The sequence below is a fragment of the Sinohyriopsis cumingii genome, chromosome 6 (assembly GCF_028554795.1).
Source record: "Sinohyriopsis cumingii isolate HCF-2022 chromosome 6, ASM2855479v2, whole genome shotgun sequence".
Lineage (NCBI taxonomy): Eukaryota > Metazoa > Mollusca > Bivalvia > Unionida > Unionidae > Sinohyriopsis > Sinohyriopsis cumingii.
In genome coordinates, this window is record NC_142966.1 from 146,729,858 (window position 1) to 146,754,550 (window position 24,693).

Below are 24,693 nucleotides of genomic sequence, written 5' to 3' on the forward strand. Positions count from 1 at the left end.
AAATGCCTACAGCATTGGGCATCCGGAGTAAAACGGAAACGGATGTGCTTTACATCCCTGGGAAAGGTTGAACTTCGGCCAACAATGTCATAAAAATGCAAGGTCAGGGAGATTAAAGAAGATTAAACCAAGCCCCAGTGTGTGGTATGCAGTTTCATTCTTTCATTTCAACATTCTGATTCATTCTTAACCGCCTATGTGAAACGGTTTCACCCTAAACAATCACAAGAGAACATTCCGTTAAATGAACGTGTGTGAAAATTGTTGACAAACTTAAACATTCAAGTTTACTGTTCGGACTATACGCATGAGTTGGTATATTCATTTGTAAAACAAGCAAAAAAATTCTAAATTTGATTCAAGTGTTGGGATTTATATTCTTTATATTTTTGATGTTTTTTTTATTGTAATCATTATCTGTTTCTTGATTATCTTGTAATTTGCTTGTTAATAAAAGAAAGACTGAATGAATTAATTCATTAATCTCTTGCCTGTTAAATAAGTAAATAAATAAATAAAATAAATAAATACAATAATAATAATAATAATAATAATACACTCGCTTATAAGTCTATTCAAACTACAGACAATAAAAAACCGGATCTGCCGTAACATAATGCGCCTGCAGATCAGTGTCTGTGTTGCTTGTTCTACTGATTACTCCTAACAAACTGCAGCACACTATTGACAATATTCGATATTGTGTCCATATATTATTTCCATTGTCCAGTGTCTCATTATAAAAGTAGGATATAACACGAATCAATCAAAACTACATAGACACATATCTACCTATCTTTTTAACTGTTTTTTTTTAAACGAACAAAAATATACTAATTTATGTGCAACACTATTTAAGATATTTAAAAACTAAAAAAGTTGGGAACATTGTCCTCTGAAGAAATTCGAATCAATGACCACTGGTAACTCTCTCTCTCTTTCTCTCTCTCTCTCTCTCTCTCTCTCTCTCTCTCTCTCTCTCTCTCTCCGTGGGAAGTTTTAGAAAAATACAGGCGTGCTTCTAAATTATTTAAGCATTTAAGCGGCGCAATTAGGTCAATCACCCCAATGAATCTCAAAACGTTAATGGCAAGGTTTAATAAATTTAATACTGTGGTTGAATTTTTATTTTTTTTAAACTACCCAATTTCTTCAAATACCACCTCCCTTGATATGTACTCATCGATCTGTTCTAATAATAAGATCAAATTACAGTTAATTGTAACCAGAAAGAGGTGGTTTTCCATGTCAATGAAAACATTGCTCAAATGAAAAATTAACTAAATCTACTTGCGTGAGAAGAAGTTATTATCACACGTAGATAAACTGTTAAAAAGACAGTTTAAAAAATGCGGGAAAAAAACGCCACTCCCCGCGATCATAATAATGATCGTTACATATATTAAATTCTAGCCCATGAAATGTAGAGCGACTCCTAAGTGGAGAAAAGCCGAGACCAACTGGAAGACAAATTAAACATTATCTTTATGGGTAGAAGTTTCATTTTAAACGAGAATATTGATTTGTAAACAATATATGAACATTTTAAAATGATGACAGAAACTCAAATTTAATGGAATTAGTTTAGGAGAGTTAACCTTAGTCATCGATGAATTAGATGAAATTGGTCGTCCTGCGCCAATCGCTAGTTTTGATGTCGGCAACTGTCGACGAGATGGAAAATAATACTTGACATTTATAAATGGCTCGAAATTTTCATCACGAAATAGGCCAATTCAAGGCTGTAGGTATTTATTACAAAAATTATCACGCTCTCGTAAATTCAGTGAAGGCAGCAGCAGTTTCTGACAAAGTATAAATGATAAAGCAAAAGGCCACGGTCTGGTCTTGTTAGAAAACTTTCCGACCCTTTTATCATAAAATTGTTATTACTGTAATTATTTTCAAGGCAAAGTTATGAATATAGAAAATCGTGTCTAATCCTCGCTTATTTAGTCTTTTTTTTTTCTTCTTCTTCTATTTGTAGACAGGCCCCCCCTGGTCTTCGATTGTTTCGGTTTATTATGAGATTTGTTGGGGAGCATTGACGAAGTATACTGTTCGACCGATAGCACAATGCCAATGTTTGAGTCTATGGAAATGCAGAATTCTAAACGTCTATCGATTTGTATGCTTCATAACCAAGATAATCAACACACCTCAAGAACAAATTAGAGGCTTAAAAATGTTCTGGTCAAAGTACCCCAAAAGACCCCGATGATCTCTGGTTCTCTCGGGATCCTTTAAGTTATGGAAGGGAATTACAGCCATAATTCTATGCGTGTACTCTTAAAGACGACAATGACGTTTTCCTGGCTTTCATTTGTAAATTCTTGTGTTACGAACGAATCAATAAAAATATTGGATTTTAAAGGCACAACAACAACAGTAACAACAATAAGAAGAACAATAATAAAATCAATAACAATCATCATCATCATCATCATCATCATCATCATGAGTAAAGTATGTTTAGAAACGTCGGTCATCAAAGAGGTCATAGAGCGGTGTTTATCAACGTACACAACTCAAAGTTTTGTTGGTTTTAGCAGCACTTTTAACGCACTTTTGGATATGTAATGCCGAGGAAATGTGAGATAAGTGCATTTCCCATGGATACACCGAGGCAGCTGACCCAGACTGGCCTGATCGTTTCAGTACTCCGAAATCCATAAACAAGACACTGACATTTAATGTAATAATAATAAAAATAATTCACCGACGCTTGATTTAACATTAAATTATTGTTATTAATATTAGTGTTATATTATTATTATTATTATTATTATTATTATTAATATTAGTGTTATATTATTATTATTATTATTATTATTATTATTATTATTATTATTGTGCTGCATCAAATGTCGACTAACTCTGTAACGAATTCGGAGCACAGAAAGGTGTGTGTACACCGAGATAAACACCACTCAGTGACCCTTCTGATGACCGACTTTTCTTACGATACTCCACGATAGGTGTTTACTATGCGATCATGAGAAGTTGAACATCGCACATGTTCTTTTACGAGCCTGTAACTATATTGTCAAGCCAGGGCAATAAAATGCTAACTTTGTGCCCAGCAAAAGAGATGCCTAATTTAATATTCTGCTGTGCGTGTGTGACTTCAAATTGAGTGCCAGAGTTGACTTTTCAACTTGATTAATGAGACAGAGCGAAGAGGGAGAATCAAAAGGAAGAAAAACACTTAACCTAAGCAAACAAGTTACCTGCTTGTAATAAAGAGGATGCTGTTACATTTTGTGTGCCTGATCAAAGGGCCGCAGACATTTTAGAACAGAAGTTTTATGTAAGTAGAGAAATTGCTAACACATGTAACGTATATATTTGCTTATAAGCCGAGGCAAACTGCACACAATATGGATCCTGATCTGTCGCATCATAATGCGCCTGCAGGTCAGGATCTATGTTGTTTGTTCTACTGATTAATCCTAACAAACTGCACCGATCCAGATTTGCTTGTGCATGATACGATGGCACATCCAGGTCTATGCAGTTTGCAGTTGTACTCGGCTTATAAGTGAGTACATATGGTGATGCTTCATTGTCGAGTTTGATTTAAATCCTGAGCGTTTCGTAAAATTGTATGTATGTATCAATGACCACGAGTGTGTCGCTGTATGAACAGACAATGTATTGAAAACTGTTTGGTCATTTTGTCATGGGAAATATAGTTCTCGCCCTCAAACATGGCGGATATGGGAATCATCTCGTATCAGGTGATAATGTGACTAGTGTATAAACTAATTACAATGTAGACAACACAACGAAGTAACTGTACGATTTTTTTAAATTTTTTTTTTTTTTTATTAACCCCGTAATAGGTTGACCAATGGGTCGGGGAACCATCCCAGGGTCACCTTACAATCAAACATTTCTGGTTATCAGATAATCTAGGGATAATAAATATAATCTACAGAGAAAGAAAAAAAAAAAAACCACACACACACACACACAGGCATACACACATGTACGATTTTGTGTGTAGACAACACAACGAAGTAACTGTACGATTTTGTGTGTAGACAACATAACGAAGTAACTACGAGCGCGTGTGTGTGTATATATATATATATGTGTGTGTGTGTGTGTGTGTGTGTGTTGGCTGTGGGTGGGTGATTCTGTTTTTCCTTTCCGACCATATATTTCTCTTCTTATATAATTTTGTTCAGCAGAGATGACGGATGTAAGAATAGTCTTTTTTACCACAAATGAAAGCAATATAATATTTTGAAGCTTTTTTTTTGGGGGGGGGACGCAATTTTGTAACAGTCTCAGTCCCATCCATTTCCTCTACTTAACCAGAAAAATGGTCGTTCCTTAAGGTCATAAGACAACACGATCTTTCATACGCGTTCATTATAGCTTTTAGAGCGAATTTCATGTCTAAAATGTAGATTTTATGATTTATTATTTTTATAAATTTGACTACTTCTATTCTGAAATATAATTTTATTGCTGTGCATGGCCCTGTAGATCTGGATTCGTGAGAGGAAACGTACAAATCTCGATATTCATTATGGCACAGAAATTACCATTTATGACAAACACTTGTCCTCGTTAGCAAAGTCGGTCACCGGAAAGAAAGGCGTTTAGTGAAGTACAAAGCTGCTGGTGTAATCTTCGTAACCACAATCTGTCTACATTTATGCAGGGATCCTTGGGTGTCCGAGTGGTCTAAAGCGCTCATCTTTACAGTTTACTGACATCCCACCTCCGTCCACATGAGGTCGAGTCTCGGTTCGGCCAACGTGGGTGTGTGAGAATGCTTGTCAGTACTTTCCCGTGGGGCAGTGGCTCTGCGTGCGTTTTTCTTCCACGAAATATACTGGCAGCCATGCGTAATCACACAAAAACCAAACTGTGTCTATGACATTTACATTTTTTTTCTCAATTAAAATTGCATAGATTACTACAATAATTTGCAAAAACGCACCCAAATTACCTCTTCATCAGACTTGGGTGAATTCTGCCTTAAATCGCATTGTAATTGTGCTCAATTAAAAGTTAATATATCATGGATTATATATACATTCCTTGTCGCCTTTCCATTGAATGACCTTTATTTACGTTCACAATATTCGCAACCTTAGTAACACTGGGATAATATCAATGACGATGATAATCTAATGTTGACATAATTTTTCTCTGGGGTTGGGTTATTTTTATATAAAAAAATTCTTTGTTCGTAATGCGTTTTACAAAAGTAGAAAGAAAGTGGTTGCTTCTCTCCTTTTCAAACTTGTTAGTGAACTTTTATTTTTATAATTTGTATCATTATTGTTTTCTTTTGTTTGGGGTTTCTTTTTGTGTGTTTGTTTGTTATAAATGCGCATGTCGTTCTTCTCTAAAACTATAATTGTGGGAAACAGTACTAATTGTTGGAAACAGTACCAAATTGTTTGGAACAATATCAACTGCTGGGAACAGTACTAACTGATGGGATCGGTACCAATTGTTTTGAACAGTACCAATTGTTGCGAATAGAACAAATTCTTGGGAACAGTACTAAGTGTTGGAACAGTACTAATTTTTAGTGGGAACAGTACTAATTGTTGGGAACAGCACTGATTGTTGGAACAGTACTAATTGTTGGGAACAGTACCAATTGTTGCGTTTCTTTACGTTTATCAGTGGCTGCTTACCTAACATTTGAAAAGTATCATTTTATGTAGGAATGGGGAGAACAGCCTAATAAATGTAATCATATTCGTGAAATAACAAGTGGTAATTTTTCAGCTGGCGAAAAAATATTTGAACTTAAAGGGAAAACAGTTGTCTGTTTTAATTGGCAAAAAAAATCAATAAACGAAGCAGTTTAAAAAAATGAAACTATCATAACTATCAACCTTGTGACACTCCGGGTAAAGATCGTATACAATAACGTTGGAAAACCTTTTTCGTCAATTTTTTTGGAGCAGGGTAAACCTGACCTTGCAACCACTTACGAAAATCGAACGCAAAAGCTTATTTAGCGAAATGGTTTGCCTAGATGATATGTGTTTAAACGTACAGCAACACTTCAAAGGTTTGCATTTTTGTATACATTCCGTTAAATCTGAAACTGCGTGTTTCTTAAATTTTCCTGAGTTCATACAGATGAACATCAGCTACATGTTACCTTCAGTAAATGTGACATGATGACGACGACAATTATTATTATTATTATTATTATTATTATTGTTGTCAGGTAACCTGGTAAAGTATTGACACTAACGTCAATAACAATCATGAGGAAAAGGTACATGTCCATCAATGGCTTTATATACATTACTGTTTCACTTCTTACTGTAATCTTTGTAACTGAGATGCTGTTTTCACGGTCGGTGGGTGCGTGGTCTATTAACTCCCCCATGCAAAGAATACAAACAAGTTACGAGCTAGAATTAGAAAACCCGACTGGGTGTTGGACTGATAGTTCGTTGCTATTTGAAAAATACCACAAATAAAGTTTGATGTTGACATTTTAAACGAAATGGCTGCTTGATCAAATTAAAATTTTCTTTATCATTTGATCGGTTGCTCCGCATCTTCACCTGTAGAAAAATCTTTTGATTTCGTGGCTCCTTATTCAATCATGGAATATTTTGGAAGCTTGAGTGTTTATGGATTCTATGATTTACATCTGACAGCGGAAAACAACAATATTCGTGACGGTTTTGGTCATGGACGTGTTCAGCGGTAACATCGATGACATAATTGCATCCGCCTAGCCAATCGAGCTAACAACCTAGAGTCATACAAAGACAGGAATAAATTCTAAGAATGGTCTATCCCGAGAGACTTAAATTTACCATCCCGTGTTGAAATGACTACCTCATGTAACAGCAACGAGGTTTTCGACGAATTGAAGGCTGCGATTGGGAAGGTGCTCTCACCTCCCACGCAGCATAACTGTTCAAATACAAACAAAAATGGGGTGGACTTGAGAAGAATATCCAAGGAGCAGATATTACCCTTATTTGGCGAGAATAAATGTTAGATAATGCGCGTTGTTTTAAAACCGCTGTTCCGTATACGCACGCGGAAAAATGGAAAGGGGACTCGATATCGATAGAAGTAAATTCTTGGTTGTGTACTACGCTCTTAACGATACACTATTCTCCAACTATATATAGTCATACCTTCGCATGTCAAAGCATTCGGACTACCTGTGTTATTTCTGCAGGAAAAAAATATGCTTGGATGAAAAGCAATTTACAGAAAAATCGTGTATTTTATTCGCCAGAAATTTCTTCGCAAAAATAAACCGCAATCTAATCGCACCGTCTTGTTTCTATGATTGGTTGACAAAAACTAGTTCGATGCATTCTCAACTTCTCGACCAATTTTGTTTCGTAAATAATCGAGTTGGTCTAAACGGAAGCTAATGGAAGCTTTCGGTATACATTCGATGACTCGAGACTTCCAGTCAATCCTATGCATCATACCTCGTATGTATGTCCACATTTTTTTTTTTTTTTTTTTTTTTTGGAGGGTGGTCTCATCTGTTTGATCTTTGCAGACCAGTGGGGGGGGGGCTCCTGCCCTACATGTTAATGGTTGCTATATTGTACGTGTTGTTATAATGTATGAATTGTTTTATTATACAGGTTTGGGAAAGTGTTATTAATTTGTCAATAAATTTTTGTTATTATTTTTTTTGGGGGGGGGTGTAGATTATATTTTCATTCATTATTTAAAAAAATTTATTTTCTTTATTTTATTTTTTCTTCCATTTTTTCTTCTTTTTTTTAATACATTTTTTATTCATTCGAAGCATTCATCAGTGTCTAACAGGTATTCTTCTGCCATTCTCGCTTCTTCTTCTTTTTGCCGTCTTCTTTTTTCTCTTCTCCTTTCTCTGTTTGATTCTCGAGTTTCTGTGTTTGTTGTTGTTGTTACGGATTTTTGTATATATTTTCCGGTATTTTGCTCGCCTCTTGCAGTGCTCACTTGTATCTTCCTTTCTCCAGTGTTAATTGTTGCTTCTTTGTTTTCTTTTACTGTTTGTTCTTCTATTGTTTTTGTTTTGGTTTTGGTTAATGGATTTACTAGTTGTGCTGGTTCTGTGATCGTTGTTGGTTGTACTAGGAGCGTTGGTTCTGTTTTCCCTATTGTTGTTAGTGGTATTTGTCACATCTGTTGAGTCTTGTTTATTCGCTCATTTTGATGTATTTCTTTTGTTTGTCTCTGTACCAGTTCTTTCTGGTGATTTTGGTGATGTTCTTGTTCTTCTTGCTGTTGTTGTTGTTGCTTTTCTCCTTGGTGTTGCTGTTGATTTTTCTGCCTTTGTGTTGGAGTTGGTTTTTCTTGCTGCTGAAGTTGCCTGTTCTCAGTTACCATCCCTTGTTGGTTTTATTGTTGTTGTTGGTTCCTTTCTTGTGATTCTCTAATTTTTGTTTGTGTCTGCTGATTTGTTGGGCATTTAAAGGGCGTATGTCCTGTCTTCTCACATCCGTTGCATTTGCGGTCATAGATACATCCTTTATACCATGTTTTTGCTAGGAATCCATAAATTAAGAAAGCTCCCTTTGTTTCTTTCTGTTTGCTTTTTTCAATTTCTAATATTCGTATCCCATCGTATACTGTTGTAAGAGAGATCGTTGCCAGTATCGATGTTATTACTTTTATGCTGAATTTCTCTTCGGACCGTTTCACCACTTCCTCTAATGGAATTTCCAGGGGAATGTCAGTCAAATGTAGTTCTCCTGGGTTTTTTTAATTTACTTTCCTTCAAATAGGCATTGGTTCCTTAACCCTGGCTTTTTCTTTTCCAACATATATCTCTCCATAAGGTAGTATCGGTGTTTTCCCTTTGGGTCTAATGATATATCCTTTGTATCCAATAGGGTTGATTGAGTACAATCTATTTACGTAGTCCGGATTTAGTACTTTAATTGCAATCCTCACGGCTGATGATCCCGGTATTTTCTCTCTCGGTATATGTGACATATCCAGCTCTTGTGCTCCCTCCTTACATGCACTCTCAATAAAACTCCATGTGTTTAAATTCGCCTTAGCTTGAAGAACTTTTCTAGGTTTTTCAGTTCATTTCTACCTGCCATGTTTTTTCGTGTTTCACGTGCTTTAAGTTCACCTTGGTTTTCAATCTGTACCTGTATTTTTCTGTGTTATGATTTATTTTTCTTTTTTATTCATCTACTTCATTCCTTGTTCTGCCATCCAATGTCAATTGTAATCAATTGTAATCCTAGTTCCTATTTCAGAATCGGTGATTTTCTTTACATGGTTTGCTTTGTACGTGCCATTGCCGACGATATAACAACAGACTGTACTTCTCAAGAAGGAGTATAAGAATCTTTCTTACAAGCGCACAATTTGTTCTCGGAGTGTCTTTATATAATAAAGAACTATCGTGTGTCCACACCTGCCATTCAGACCACATCGGCTAGTTACCAGACATGAATTGACAGAGGTTACGAATGCATCGAAGTATGTTTCATTCGGAACTTCTCAATCGATCCCTGTATTCGGACACAGTCATATAACAGCACAATCGTCTTATCGTATTGACAAGAATGAAAGTCTAGTTACATCCACTCATTTTGAAGTAATATCTATATATAGCAGCTGTTTAAAATAATTAAGCAACATGAATGAAAGTGACACCGTTCTTTCGACATAAAATCTTGTTTACTTGTCCTTACATCTTTACTGAATTTATCCTTTACACAGTGGAATCATAACAAAAAATACTTTCAGTATTAAATAAATCGCTGCACAGTTTGCAGCAGTGCCACACTATATATTTGAGTGTTCTTCCAAAGTTGTTAAATCACCAATCGAACTGGTCTCTTTCAAACATAAAGAAGCAGCTCGATAAAGGTCGAAAGTTTCAGCTTCCGTATATGTAACTCTTGCTAAAGAAACCCAAAACTGCCCGCAATGACCCCACTCTGCACCACGCCGGTAAGTGAGCGTCTCTGCTATCTGGCGATTTATTATCCAATTTTGAATATTATCCCCACGCCACACATTTGGCCCATTACTTTGTCTACTTTTATTATTTGTTTAGTAAATCTAATATATCTCTTAAATGGAATCTGAACTAAGTATATAAAAAAACGTTTTAACAAGTGTATAAGCAAAACGTAAAATTGTTAATGCTCATTAGAACACTTCTGTTGTCAACTCTTCACTTTTGGAGGTGCGTACTTTTGCATGTTAAGTATTTTAATAAATCTTGCATGTAGTCCACAATCCCATAACGGCTAAATTGAAGAGGTCAGTTTTTAAAAAACACCATAATTTGATACTGCCACGTAAATTGAGCGCATTCTGCCAAAACTCGGAGGCATTTTAAGCCGGAGACAGCTTACCACTGCCAGCGGGAAACAATAATTTACGTTTCCTTCCGAATGAGGCGATGGAGGAAGAACAAGAGTTAGACGTGCAGGCGGTCCTGGATTGAAAATCGGATGGTTATTGAGTGGAAATTGACCCTTGTATGCTAATCTCACTTCAAAGCTCACGCCCAGCCTCAGGCACCGATTTGTTAGAAACTTAAAATGAAGTCACTGTGTGTCGATGGCACAATCGCGGTGATTATGGCTGATTGCAGGGCCACGGGGCCTCTGGCAAAATGGTAGGAGCATCACATTGTAGGAAGGCTGTTATATCAAGTCTTAACTTTTAAGCAACAACAAAAACATATATATATATATATATATATATATATATATATATATATATATATATATATATATATATATATATATATATATACTCCAGTGACTGCGGTTGATTGCAGAATCTCTACATGAAAAGGAAACTAGAGTAACTGATAACTGATGATATCATTTAAATAAGAAGATTTGTCATTAAGAAAAAAAGAGGGAAAGATGGGAGATAACAGCTGTTTTGGCGAAAGTTATTTTCTCGTAGAGTTTATAAATAGGTGATGGCGTAAGACGAAATTCTTGGCCCTGGACCCGCCCAGACCACCCGCAAAACTTAACTATGTACCTCATAACCAAGTATAAACATATACATTTGTTACAAACAGCAGCAGGGAGGGCGAATCCTACAAAGGTCTAGAGACCACCAAATGATAAAATAAGCCTTAAAAAAAGCTAATCCTACAACAGCAACAAGACAAAAAAACGCGACCCCCCCCCCCTCAACTTGTTGTCGCCGCCCGGGGCTGCTCTCTTCGAGTTTTTCACGTTAACCATACAGTGTATCAAGGCCGACGCGATACCGTGTTCGCGGGTCGTGTAAATTTATTGTTACAAATCCGTGCGGGGAAATTAAATCATTGACAAATAAATAATGGCAAATATTGGAGAAGCACTTACTACTAGATTAGCTCGAGAACGTCTCGAAGCAATTCAGAAATTTCTTCCTGTCCGTGATAGTGTCAGACAAAAATTACAACTAAGACAGCAAGCGCGGGAAGTCTTTGCAGAATCCGCGGAGGAATTATTTAAACCCGTCACTGCAGCTACTGAGAAAGTTACAACTGTCATCAAAGAAGATCTTCTTCCGGTATCAAAACAAACTGCGACGCAGGCTGAAAAAATAGCAAGAAGAACTAAACAGACAAAGAAGATTTTACGAACACTTCCAGCTGATATCGCTGCGGCTCAACCTCCACCTGTCGGTGAAGAAATACCTGAGGGTACTGACGTCGCCGCCGGGGAAGAAAAACCAAAACCAGTAAAAGAAAACGTAGAATTAGCTGCAAGATTTAAGGAAGGTGTTGTCGAAGATATTAAAAATTCTAAACCAGAAGAATTAGTTAAAAAAATATTATCTAGTATATTTAGTAAATCTAAAATTTTAAACCCCCCCCATGATAAAGTAACTGATGATAATCTTATCAAATGGATATATCGAATACGCGCAGACAAACCGCAGGCCAGAGATGATGATTTAGAGTATAGAATTCTTGTTGAAAAAGTAAAAGAACTTTATAACGAGCAAAGGAAACAAATAGGACAAAAACAACCCGTCGGGTATCAACTTCCTCCACCTCTGCAACAAATAGAACAACAGCAATCTTCTTCTCCACCACCGCAGCAGCAGAAACAAACTCGGCAGCGGAAAAAACAACCTCCACCACCGCAGCCACAACTTCGACCGCAATCTCCAGAGGAAGAATTTCACGACGCACCAGCCGCTACTGGTAGTGGTCTTGGTGGTCACATTATTTGTCCTGAAAATATCGTCAATGACGTATCACGGTTGGAAGTTCTCATCGGAGGAAGACGTGCCGGAAACAACTCTCGGGAAATTATAAATGAAGCCGCAGATATCTGTCAGAGACTATTTCAGCGCAAAATTATGGATATTGGTACTTACCGGGGACTCATTAATGAACTCGTCGACGATTACCACAGCGACTAAGTTAGAGAAACAATAATTAAATAAAATGATCATACACAATTCTCGCCCGCGCGTGATGCAAGTCCGCGTAGTGAACTCGCGATTACCAGTCTACAGAGCAACCTACGGAGATGGTCTCGGTGATACAATTACTGGTTTGTTTTCAAGAATAGCCCCTAAAGTAATCCCGATTGCGAAACAATTGTCGATGAAAGCTGTTGATGTTGTTCGTGATAAAGCTATTGGAACTGTTGGTGATCTTGCCTCGAAGGCATTCACGTCAGTCCGGGATAGACTGGCGCGGTTAATTCGTAGACCAGAAAAACCACCACCGGTGAAACTACCAAGTACTACGCTTATGCCCGCGGATGTCAGTAAAGTAATAAATCAGGCAGCCAATCAAAAACTCGCGGAATTAATAACCCAAACACCCGAACAAATAAATACAAGTTTGATATCAGGAAGCGGACTTCGTTTTAGACGGCGATGATTTTATATAAAAATGTTCAAACGTATATCCGATCCCGCATTTGACATGGATGCACCAATACTCAAAGACGATTCTGTACATGATTTTCAGTATTATTCTTACGAAGCAAGAAATCCCAATCAGCGAGGACGAATTGAATTACAAGTTCAGGACACAAGTAGATATTTCTTGCCCGCTGAAGCATTTCTTGAAGTCACGGGGCAAATTGTAACAAATGTTGACGCTAATACACCATATGGAGCTGATTTCCGAGTTGGTCTTGTCAACAATGGTATCATGGCGCTGTTCAGAAGTGCCTCATACAGCATTGACGGAAGAGAAATTGAAATAATTCAGGATAATGTTGACGTTGCTACAACAATCGTGGGATTAGCGAGATACTCAGATGATTACACTAGATCGGCTGGTCCGACTGTGATGTTTGCTAAGGATAATTCTAATCATCCCGACCACAGATCTAGCATTGTGAGACGGCCAAGAAACTTTGCCGATAACGCTGATGCTGATGTGTGGCCGGTAGCTCATCCCAACCCTGAGTACAATCTTGGTTTTGCTACGCGTAAATTAATGTTATTAGGCGCAAATAGACAATTCTCATGCGCAATTCCACTGTCTCACATCTTTGGGTTCTGCAGAAATGTCAGAAAGGTTATTTACGGAGCCAAACATTCGGTTATACTCGTGCGAAAAGGTGACGACAACGACGCTGTTTGGCGAGAAGGTGCTGATCCTGCTGCTAACCAGGGTAAAGTAATATTACTCAAACTTGCGTTATGGATGCCAGTTATGACTCCATCACTCGCCGAAGAGCAACGGTTACTCTCTTTCATGGACACAGGCGGTAAATCACTGATATCATGGCTGACAACAACAACAGATTCTATTCAAGGTGCCGGTATTGGACAGTTTACGTGGCATATCTCATCACAGCAGGGTGTGTCAGCGCCGCGACACATTTTCATAGCACTCCAGAGTAACGCACGAGTAAATAGTCAAATACATTCGCATATGATATTTGATAAACTCGCTGTCTCTGGGGTTTCGCTGCGGATAAACGGGCATCAAGAACCATCCGAGGATATATTAATAGATTATGAACGAAATCAGGTAGCGCGTGCGTATCATCGTCTGATGTCATTTATGGGTCGCGATCAGAATGTCGACACTGGTCTGCAAATATCACAACTGGATTTTACAACGCTGTATCCGATTTATTACTTTTCGCTGGAACATCTTGATCTAACCAAACAATCTGTCGTTGATATACACTTCCGGGCTAACGTTGGTGAGTTTCCCGTTGGTGGTTTTAGAGCTGTCGCGGTTATACTCTCCGATAAAGCAATGCTGCTTGAAGGTGTTGGCGGACGAATGAGAGTTATTGACGCTCCAGTAGAAAATATGTAACAATTAGATTAGTTTCTGAAATATAATGTCATACAGTCATGTTAATGTCACCTTGACTTCCGGTCAAACGAAGAAATTGCAATCAAAACACGCAAGCACGTGCGGGACATCAATAACACTAAAACGAGATCAGATTACTGGCGGTCCAAACAAGCTGTCGTTGACTAATACTCAGATTAAACATTTTAATAAGGCACTAACAGCAAAAACCGGTATCCGCCTTGATTTCTCTGCTGCAGCTATCAAGGACATGACTAAAACCGGTGGAATATTTCCCCTCATCCCAATACTAGCTGCTGCAATTCCAGGATTACTTGGCGCAGCGGCAAAAGCTGCAGCGTTAGGTGCAGTTGGAACCGCAGCTGGAATGGCACTAAAGAAGGCAACGGGAAAAGGATACAAGAAAAAAAAGGGGAGATCCACTCGCGGATCAGGTCTAAGACTACCAGGAACTCCACCATCATGGTATCCAAAAAAATTCTAACGCCGTTGAGCAATTTTGATTTACTCGATGCTGTTAAAAAATTGCGTATAAAACATTTCAGAGGAGTATTTATGCGAGATCAATTACCGACGCGGCCGAATAATCCAGAAACTGGCATTATCAATCTCGACAACAAAGACGGTCCTGGAACTCACTGGGTTGCTTACGCGATCGATCCACGTGGAATTATCTATTTCGATTCGTACGGTTTAGCACCGCCAACTGAGTTTCTCAGGTATGTCCGCGGAGTGCCTCGCACTCTCAACAGCAGATTTTCTAAGAAATCCAAAGGATTTTCAATTCCAGTGTGGCAGTCGACGCTACCAACACAAACATTAGTTGATCCGCCCATTTGTGGGAGCGAGGTTTTAAATGTTCTTGATGCAATCTCAAGAAATCCAGCAACGTCTCCGCATCGAGTAGTGTATGAATATACCGCATCGAGAAACGCTAGCGTTTCCAATGCTAGGCATTTTCATGCTAGCATTTGAAAAACAGCAATAAGAATAATGGTGGATATTTACGGAAGACCTTTCACAAGAAAAGTCAAACCTGGCACAGATGTTGATCTCTCAAAATATGCGACCCGAGATGAAGTCGATAATCTTTTGAATATAGCTGGAGTTGACCCAGATGAAGTTGCTATTTTCCAAGACAAGCAAGGAAAACTAAGAACGAGCAACATTAAGTTCAATGACATAATTCGCAGAGTTCTTGGAGCTACCAAGGATAACTTCGCTGCATTTAGTGATGGCGGCCGGATCAAGGACTCGAACATATCAATCGCAAGCATCAAAGACAGTATTGATAGCGGCGTTGATAAATGTGTGAAAAAAGCCGGTGACACGATGACAGGCGAACTCAGCATGAACGGCAACAAAATAACCGTTCTAAAAAATCCGGAAGGTCTCGAAGATGCAGCAAACAAACAATACGTCGACGCGCAGTACAAACTCGTTGTTGACCTAGTCAGCGACAGAGTAACAAAATCCGGCGACGTAATGACCGGCGGACTTGACATGAGCGGCAACAAAATAACCGCGTTAGCAAATCCCGAATCCGACCAGGATGCGTCAAACAAACAATACGTGGACATCGTCAACGGTAAACTAAATACGCTGCGTGCAGAGTATGATGTTCACGTGGGCGCGTTTACAAGACTTCGAAGAAACTTCTCAAAAACTGATGAGGCCGTGGATAAGTTCTTTGGGGATCCTCCAGTCGTCGACACGAAACTTTCTGAAATCATACCAAATCTTACTAATAACGCCAACGATATCAATAAGATTAATACCCGGTTAGGTGTAGTCAGAACGGAAAAAAGTTTTTCAGATCAGGTTCAGATAATAGAAAATAACATTAACACGATCAAACAAACACAGCAGAATATCGTAGCGGGAATTCCTGAGATCGATAGCAAAACCAGCTTGATTAAAGTTCCCACTGGAGTTACTCCCGGGCATATCACCAACATCGTATTCACGGTAGAATCGGGATTCGCAACGTGGTCACGACAAAATAACACTAGAAAATATAAAGCAACAGCCACCGGTGTTTACAGGTTGTCTGTGTTTTCAGCCGCTAAATTTGAAATCTTTACAAGATATCCTTGGAGACATTCCACCGATAAGTATTCCGGGGTTGTAACCGTAATACTAAACAGCGGAACCGAGGAAGCATTTATGCTTGAAGCCGCCGACGATACTTTAACAGCAACATCTTACTGGTGGTGTTTGGAATTCGTCGCTGCAACGCCTCAATTGGTCACTGCATAATTGAATCGCATGCGATTTAAATAATGTCAACGCAAACGCAAAGCGTTTCAACACCGCGCGGGAATGAATATAGATACAATCAGGTCTATGAGTGGCAATCAGAATTAAAAACCGTCATCGACGAGCTTAATCGTAAAGTAAGGAAGTACCGACGCCGCGTTGTAGTATTGGATGTTATGGTTTATTCGGTATCTACCGCTGTTGCATCCGCGGGATTAATACTATCAGCGATAACTCCCGTGACTGCAGTAGTCGCTGCAACAATTTGTGTTTCTGTGACAACAACCACCGCCGGCGTCTTTGGAATAATAGCAAAAAAAATATCATCATGCGCGAATACAAAACTGCACGATTACACAACCAAATTAACTACCGCCGTGACCGCATATCAGAAACTGTCATCGCTGATATCATCAAGTCTCGACGACGGAACGATATCAGATTCTGAATTTACGGCGATGTCACACGCGTACAATGACTATTTGAAAAGTTCAGTAAATAATAACGATGGCAACGCCACAGGAACTGCTTCAGCAAATAGTCACAAACACAACGCCGGTAAAAACAACGATGATCTCAGTGTCCTCGACGGAACCCCAATTCGGTATTAATTTTCGAACTCCAATACCCGTAAACGAAATCGCGTTGTCGAAGCTCAGTGCGTATCACAGCTGGCCCAATATCAGGTCGGCATCATTTTCCGGTCAGCAGCCAAATAATTCGTTTGTGTTCGGAAGACCCAGCGCGGACCCACAACAACGTGAACTTGAATGGGATACAATTACGCTACCCACTGGGAGTTATCAGATCGAAGAAATCAACAATGAGATACAACGCCAAATAAAACGAATCACCGGCAAGGAAGCCAAAATATCTGTGACCGCGCACGAACCAACGCTGTCTGCGGTCATTGAAATCTCAACACCGGGATACGCCGTGGATATTTATAGCAGCTCTCTTCGAACAGTATTAGGATGGCCACAAGAACGACCCGAGGTCGGACCGGGTCCACCGCCACCATCGAAGTCGGATTTCGAGACCACCAAGGAAGAACTACACGACCTCGTGTACGGCGAGTATTTTTCCCTTGCAGATAGATTACTAACAAAAAAAAGAGGTCTTTGGCCGCCAAATGATGTGTTAAATTATTGGCGGCTCACAGTTTTAATTGATGATGACCCCGACATCCGCGTTTCAGATATTTTCAAACTCGACGACTTAAATTCTAAATTTTTTATTCCGATATCGACTGAACATCAGCAACAGCTACAATTGTTGCGGGGATATTTTCAGGATTATATCTCTGATATAACAAAACCTGGAACCGGAAACGCTAGCAGTTCTCGGAATGCTTTGCATTCTCGCGATAAAATTATCACCACGTTAGAAAAACTAAACAAACTTGCATCCGCAATGGAAATCATAAATCTAAAAATAATTCAGTTGTTGTTGGGTCTCGCGGATCCGGATTCGTTGGAGGAGGATCCTTGGAGTGTCTTGGGGAGAGAGGGACAGCAAACTAGATTAAAATTTGCAACCCATTATGGTATCCCCGTGAAGGATATTCCAGATTTTAAATTTCCTGGATATAACGCACCCGCGCTACGAAAATCAGTCCAGGATCTCATCGAGGAATCCTACAAGGATATCACTGACGCGTACGCGCGAACAAAACCACAGCCGGTTATTTTAAGACACGACAACAGTACAGCATCCGATGGCAGACACGTATCTCCGGGGATCGTTTCGATCACAGATGTGGTCGCGGTCAATCTTGTATGTGACGTCATCGACGGTAGCTACAGCGCAGACACAACGACGGCCCAACAGGGGTTTATCCTGTATACGTTTACACCAAGAGACCCTCCTGGTTTTCTGATTGTGCAAGAACCAATCAATGTGGTCTATCTGCGGTGTAATAATCCGTGGTTGTCAACGATAAATTTTAAACTCGTCGACCAACACGGGAATCTGTTGGATCTGCGCGGTGAGACTGTGAGTATAAACCTGCTGGTGAAATCCTAATGGATTTTCGTCTTAAGACTTCTCATTTAAAAAAATTGCAGTTGTGTATAATGCGCGAGTATATCCATGTCCGAGTTCGCATACATGACAAACAAATTCTCAACGCGGCAATCAGGACCGCATTTGATTTTCCGGAACAGTATTCAGAACTCGACAGTGTCAAGTTCCCTGTCGAAATAGTCGTTGACGACCACGGCAACGAAGACTTCTTGTTGACACGGCCGCAACAGGAACAGTTACAGAAGTATCACACGATCACAGTTTTTTGTGACCAAGAACACATCATGAACTATTCTCATTCGTGTATTTCCGCAGAAACACTCAAGCAAATCCTGAAACGCTAGCGTTTTCGGGAACTCAAAGAGTTCTGAGAAATCAGAGATTTCCACGATTGCTCAGAAATGCAAGCATTTCCAGAAATGTTTCACATTTCCAACGCTAGCGTTTCCACAAGAAACTCAAGAGTTTCCACAGTAGAATTTCAAAGACAAAAAAAAATAATACTTTTTTTTTACCCTTGGAAACTCACAATGGGGGGATCAAAGCATTTCTGGAAACGCGAGCGTTTCTAAGTCTCTTGGACTTCTGGAAACACTAGCGTGGATGAGAAGTCAGAGACTTCCAGAGAAACCCCTTTGACTTCTGCGTCGGAATTCTTTATTTGATTTTTTAGCAGTCGTACTCGGGAATTAATTAATTTTCGAGTCTCATACTCGTGTGATAGTGTGCGACGAATACTTTCAACTGCACGCGTCAGTGGAATAAATTCGGATATTTGTTCATTGGTGATCTCGGCAAGTGATCTATAAATGCAATTTTGCAGCATTTTAATAAACCTGTATCGGGAAGGAAGAGTATTTTTCTTCGTTGATAGCTCATTCAAGGATTCAAAATCCGACATAACTGTGGCCGGGTCTGTTAAAATATTAAAACCCCGCTGTTTCAATTTTTGAATTTCATCAATTACGATTCTTATGTTTTCGTAATTCATATTATTATACCATTTTTTTTATCTAATACGGAAAAATGTAAACATTTTTGGAAATGTGAAACATTTTTAAGTCTAAAGACTTTCTGGAAATGTTTCACATTTCTCATGCAGAGCATTTCTCGTCTTTGACTTCCGAGTTGTCGACGTAACAAAATGAGATTTTTTGTTTTAGTCGTTTTGAAAATGCTGTTTTGTTAATCCCAGCTGCGACACGCTGTACAACAGGTGAACAAATATCGTAATACTTCGCGGCGGCGTATATCGACCGGAATACTATTTCGTCACCGGTCTGTGTATTATGACCCCGGACAGGTCTTACAGTTTTTTTACCATGTCCTGTTTTACCCGACAGGCAGTTCTTGCTCTGGGTGACCATGCGAAGATTGTCTACGGAGTTATCAAGAGGGTTACCGTTAATGTGATCAACAACAAAACCTTTCTTGATTGGTCCATGAAAACATTCATAGACGAAACGATGACATAAATATCTCTTTCCGGGCGTGACAGTAAACCGACGATAACCATGGTTATCAACTCCACCAACTGGTCGTCTTCGCGTGCAGTGTCGCACCGTGCCATCTCGGTTTGCCTCATAATTTGGAATAGTTGGATGTGCAACAAATTCTTGTTGTGCAACAAATTCTTGTTGTGCAACAAATTCTTGTTGTGCAACAAATTCTTGTTCGGGGGCGAATTCTTGATTCATTATACTATAAGCAAATCATTTGTCTAATTCATAATTTGTCTGAAAACTTATTTATGTAATCACGCTCATAAAAATCAACCGCGGAAATATTATTTTTTTTAGTATAATATCGTTTAAGCTCGCGGTATCGTTTCCCACCGCAACGTGCACATAATTGTGTTTTTCCTTTAACTCCAACGTGGCATCGGATACACGGTATTGGTCCTAAACTTCCATTTCTTACTTGTTGGGCGTGTTGTCCGCAGTATTCGCCCCTGCAGGGTTTGTTACACGGAGTTGATGAATTAAGTCGAAGCCAGCAACAATGGTTCATTATATAATATATTTGTCTATTTAAATACTTGTCGTAATTATAATAATGAGTTTTGAAAGACTATCCAGAATAAAACCTGGAAATCTCCAATTTCCCCGAGGTCGATTCGATCTTGACCGGTTAACCGGCGATGTACGACGAAGAGAGTTAAAAGAACTGCTTGGTGTTATCAAGAATGCCAAGGAAGAGTTTCGTCGTGATGGTGCCGCACACACGTGGTCGACATATAAAATTATCCCCGACGCGAGCGTTATCATTGATGCTACCATGAACGATACAATCGCGCGTAACATAATTGGGTATCTCGACGATAGAAGATATTTCATACAGATAAAATTTATTGTCAAAGTGGTCAACGAAAACGACGATGACACGTGGATTATCCGTGATAAAAATGATCCTATCCTTGACATTAAAAGGAAAACTATTTTGTTGAGCAATAATTCTAGACCAGGAATGTTGACGGGGGTTGATATACCGTATTACGCCAGATCGTATCCAGTAACTGCAGTCGTTTACGGAATATATCCGATAAAGAAACCAAGTGTAGATAAACTCACGCCAATGAAAACATCAGTGGTGTTAAATTGTGTAGCTGAGCGAGTAATGGAACATTTTAAAAACGCAGCACGTGGAAATGGTCTAACTGAGATCAGAAAAAATAAAATAACAACATGGGCTAATCGAGTCAAAGATGTAGGGGCGTCAATTAAGGATGTTGCCGCGCTAGAAAAATTATTAAGATTTCCTATAACGGTATTATCGCTAACAGGCGAGGAATTGTATAAATCGAAATACAACCGTAGTGGAGCTTCAATAACAATTATTGATCATAACAGCCACGCCTGGACGGAATCAGTTAAAATATTTCCACGCGATCGTGTTATAAGGTATTATTCCGCGGGTATGTTTGATTGTATTTATCAAATGAGTAAAACCGATCCGGTATCGGTATGGTTGTTTAGAAGTTCTGAAGTTGGTGATTATGACCAGTTCGTGACCCCGAACGGAGAAATATATAGAACTGCACAGTTACAAAATGAAATGAAAGCGCTCACAGAAAAATATTCAACTGAGCAAGTTGATCAATTACTAACTAATTGTTTTACTGTTCCAAGTGTTGCCGCACATATAGCACGACAAAAAAATAATTGGAAACCAACCATGAAGAGTTTTCTCGAGAATGTTCAGCAGAGTTGCATCGAATACGGACACGGCGGTTTATGGAATAGTGTATTTGTTAGTGATAATATGGTATCGGTGGATATGATTGCGTGCTATCCAGGAAGTTTTCTTGGCCGTGGTGAATGCGCTAAATACTTTGCGCGGTTTGGACATCCCACAAATTTAATGACAAGAGTAGCTATTAACGGACCTTTACCTGATTTTGACCTGACTGGATTTGCTCGCGTGGAATCGTTCGAATTTGCAACACGGTTACATCCTATTAATTATGCTTGGTTTGGCAGACATTTCCACGAAAAGAAGTGGGTGCCGTTTCCGTTGTTGCGGTTTATGGTTGATAAAGGAATATTAAAATCTATTACTGTCAGTACGGGGATTATTTGTTACTCAAAACAAACCTCAGTTTGGTTACCAACTGCGGACACGTCCGAGGAAGAGCGCAACTGTAAAGATCTCGGCCGAAGATTGATAGGTAAATTTACTCAAGGCGGAGCATATGATCATAAACGACATCACAGTCGATTAATTATGGATGAGGAAGAATTAAATTTCATTATCGCTGATACTACTGCGAAAGATACATTCTGCTCCCGCGAGGACATAATAATCCCGGACGGAAAACGATTAGGAACAGTTGTTAGTTATATAGACGGTGATTCAGCTCAGTATACTCATTTGAGATCCTCTATGCTGGCTTATGTTTCTATAAATTTACTGTCGATGGTGAATAGAGTTCCCTTCGTGGCAAGAGTTGCGACAGATTCGTTTTATATTCACGAAGACGATTTGACTGTGTTAAATTTGCCAACATCTAATGGTCAATGGGGAACATGGCGAGTAAAAAAAGAAGAATTACACTCGTACTGCGCATCAGCTGATGTCGAAATTAAAGATGAATATCGGAAATCAACAGGGATGTCATGGACACCTTCATCGGGACCTTCTGTGCACGATCCAATTGCTAGACACAGAACAGTTTATTTGAACGGACCTGGAGGCTGTGGTAAGACAACTCGTGCAATCGAACTATTTCGCGGTTCTGATTTGATCGTGCTAACACCAACACACAGACTTGCCAGAGAAATGATACAACGGGGAGTAAAGGCCTGCACTTATCACGGCTTTTTCAAATACAGCGGCGGTACATGGACTCCTACGCGAATGGGAACGAAGTATATCCCGGAAAAAATCATCTGGGATGAAATAGACACTGTGCCGCTGGATACATTACAACGGTTCCTGACGTGGTTGTTAACGAAAAATACCGCAGTTGTGATGTGCGGCGATCATGGTCAACCACCACCATTTGTCGGCGAATCTCCCCACGAGTGGTTACGAGGGTTTGTTGATTATTACGAGGAAATGCGTGATGACATCAGAGCGCTTGATGACACATTAAAGGAGTTTAAAAAACTAATTAGGCTACAAACCAATAAAGTCCAATGTGAAATAATGCGTGAAATAATTCCAGAGACTTCATTTGATAACTTTTTAACGGCGTGGAAACCAGATGATTTAATTGTTGCAAGTAGAAAATCAGTCAGAGATACACTTCAGCGGCGACTATTTCAGTTACAGCGGCAGAAATTTCCAACGTTGGAAGTGCCGTTATGTTATAGACCAGATGATACACGATTGCAGAATACTGATGTTGATATTCCCGGAAAACCAGAGAAACAAAATTTAGTATTGAATGATATAGTAACAGTTAACGTCGATGCGGTCGAAGATGCATTAGCAATAAATAAATCACCGTGGACACTAGGATATGCTATGACGATTCATTCAGCACAAGGATTAACTATTTCTGATACAACTGTTTGGATCGTTGATGACCGCATCGAATGGTCAAATTTAGTTTATTTAGCCGTGTCCAGAGTAAGAAAGATGGCTCAGTTACGAAGAATTGTATTAGATACGTCAACGAAGTCAGCCGTTGTTGAGTTAACGCAAAAAGATCAAATAAGAAAAAAATTAGACAGTTACCGACAAAGTGACAAGAAAAATAATAGAGAGTTTAACCTGGATATCAACGCTGTGTTGTCGTTACGTGAGCGTCAGAATAATCACTGTGCGAGTTGTAATTGTTTATTGCTGTGGCAGTATCCGAAAAACGACCCAAGACAATTTACCGTGGATAGAATAGACAGCAATCTCGGTCATACGCGTGAAAATGTAATGCTGACCTGTCTTGAGTGTAATCGACGCAGAGGTGCTGCTGCAGTTATTTAAGTGATCGAGGTGGTAATTGTGTATCCGTGGGAATCACCTGAAGTTGCTCGCGTGTGAACCCACGCTGAGGAGCAGTTGAATCTAATCTGTAGATTGCGTTTCTCCCAGTTGATCTGGTTATGCTGGATATCTTGTGTGTGGTAACACTCCATATAGGATCAGTTGCCCTTTTTTTTCCTCCTTCGAGTTCGCCGGGTTCGTATAAATACCTAACGGTGACATTACCCAGCAACGGGGACGCTAGCGTCGTTGGCTGCGTTGAAACACGTTCACTGACGCGGGGTATATATTTTTTTGTGATTGCATTTACAGGCCTCATGTTTGTTGTTCTGGTAATTTCATTATTCAGTGCGTGGATCACGTTTGGCAGTCTTGCAACCCATTCACGAGATCGTGTATCATAAAGAAATTCCTTCGCGTACTGGTATCCGAATAATCTCTCAGCGAGTGTTCTATTAAATCGCTCAACAATTGCCTGATCCCGATGAATTTCAGTATGTCCTCGTCGTATGGTAACGTTATGCTGCTTTGTCAGTGATGACACCGCGCCCTGAAATTCCTTGCCAGGATCAACTTGTAATAATCGTGGCCAGTTTAGAGGTCCTCGTTGATAAATTCGCGAAAACGCAGAGGCAACTTCGGACGCTGTTTTAGTCGCTAACGGTTCTGCTTCTTTGTATCTACTGGCAACATCAACTACTGTTAGCGCGTATTTGTATATTTTTCTACGGACAGTA

At 39.3% G+C, this 24,693-nt stretch overlaps 1 protein-coding gene across 1 annotated transcript in view; it reads left to right on the forward strand.

Moving 5' to 3' along the window:
* Nucleotides 1-3,234: 3,234 nt before the first annotated feature.
* LOC149798219 (protein sprouty homolog 2-like) overlaps nt 3,235-24,693 on the forward strand; it is a 66,066-nt gene continuing 44,607 nt past the window's right edge. Inside the window, exon 1 of the mRNA XM_089963326.1 lies at nt 3,235-3,310. The gene's annotated coding sequence lies outside the window, so the exon portion shown is untranslated. The remainder of the gene's footprint in view (nt 3,311-24,693) is intronic.